Source organism: Crocuta crocuta, unplaced genomic scaffold (genome assembly GCF_008692635.1).
Source record: "Crocuta crocuta isolate KB4526 unplaced genomic scaffold, BGI_CrCroc_1.0 scaffold179, whole genome shotgun sequence".
In the NCBI taxonomy this organism is placed as follows: Eukaryota; Metazoa; Chordata; class Mammalia; order Carnivora; family Hyaenidae; genus Crocuta; species Crocuta crocuta.
This window is the reverse complement of record NW_027551568.1, coordinates 4734816-4736412: the sequence shown is the minus strand read 5'-3', so window position 1 is coordinate 4736412 and position 1597 is coordinate 4734816. Positions and strand designations below refer to the sequence as shown.

General features: G+C 58.9%; 1 protein-coding gene across 1 annotated transcript in view; it reads right to left on the bottom strand.

Annotated features, from left to right (window-relative positions):
- Positions 1-1597, bottom strand: part of JAKMIP1 (janus kinase and microtubule interacting protein 1) — a 99708-nt gene that overhangs the window by 4620 nt on the left and 93491 nt on the right. The window lies entirely within an intron of this gene.

The window sequence follows — 1597 nt, the reverse complement described above, 5'->3', positions numbered from 1 at the left end:
TGGTTTACAAATCCATTCCTTCCAGTTCCGCACAGCATCCCGCCCAGGGGCCCGCAAGTGCGACCTTTTCCAGATCGTCACATGCCCCACAGTCACCCCCTCGAGTGCTGGCACCCCCAGACCGCTGCCCAGCCGCCTGCAGCCTTGCCAGGCCTGAACGTGGGTGGAGAGAACGCTCAAAAGGGCGTCCTAAAGAAGCACGTGGTCTCCACGGACCCCTAGCCAGGCCCGGAGAGCGGTTTCAAACCCAGCTTCTGGGGGTTGAGCCTGAGAAGCTGCCCTTCCAGCATGTTCCTGAGCGATGTAGATGCTGCCTGTCTGGGGACCCCCTTGAGAACCACCTCCATGGACACTGTGCCCGGGGCCCTAAGGAGTTTGTGGTCCAATCAGGGTTCAGACAGAAGCATTAGTACGTGGACCTAGATGGGGCACTGCATGAATACAAACATCACGGAGAAAAGCAGGCAGGGGAAGGGAAGGGGGCGGGGCGCTATCCTATGTGGGTGCCTCTGGAGGGTGCACTGGAGCTCAGAGGAGCCCTGAGGAGCACGGAGAGCACTGAGCCGTGGGACTGGAGGGACCCGGAGAGGCGGAGTCCAGCCCAGGACCCTGGGTTCGCCAGACTCCCAAGCAGAGGGACAGAGTGTGCAGGGAGGGACGGGGAGGGGGACGGAGGCTGAGCTTGGAGGGTCTGGACTATCCCCCTGAGGAGCCCACAGATTTGGGGGTGTCATGAGGCGCCTATGATGGGTTTCAAGCAGGGAAATTATGAGGATTTGATTTGGGAAAGACGACACAGGGAACAGAGAATGGACTGGCTTGGAAGACACTAGGTGATTTATCCTCAGAGATGAGGCCTGGGGCAAGTGACTCAGCCTCTCTGGNGGGGGGGGGGGGTAAGGGTGTTGCCGAATCTGAGGACCTAACAAGCGAATCTGAGCCAAGGGCTCGGAGCAGAGTTGGTACAGAGTACGTACCCTGTGAAGGATTCGGAAACCCGTACATTGTAATTCTCCACCCGAAGGAAGCTGTGTGCGCCTCAGTGTGGCCATGACTGTCCCCCGAGGATCCCCGCACAAGGTGAGGAGGCAGAGAGCCCCCAAGAATGAGCACAGAACTCAGCTGGGCTCTGACCTGGGTCCTGCGCCCCAAGCTTTCCAGCCGGTGGGTGTTGGGGAATCATGTAGTCTCTTGAATCTGAACCCCTCTTCTGNTTTCAAAGGACTTGAGAAAATGCCCCAGGAGCAACTTCTGGGCTTTAAGGGAGAGGCCCACCCTCGCAGAGCTGATCTGCCAATGGGGAGACAGTCAGGTAGCAAGAAGTGACAGGAAGGAAATAAATTTGGGGGGGGAGGGCAGCTAGTTACACAAGGCTGTGGGGCAGGCGGCTCTTGGGGATACGTCTGAACAGAAGCCGTATGACAGAAGGAACCTGTCCCCGGCAGGACACAGAAGGTGCGGGCGGGGTCACGGTGGGGAGGGGACACCGTCATGAGGACCAGGCCACACGCGGCCTTGGGTTCTATTCCAAGGATGAAGGGACAACTCAGGGATGACAAATAGGGGACATCACCTCCCTGCTCCTCGGGTCTTCGCC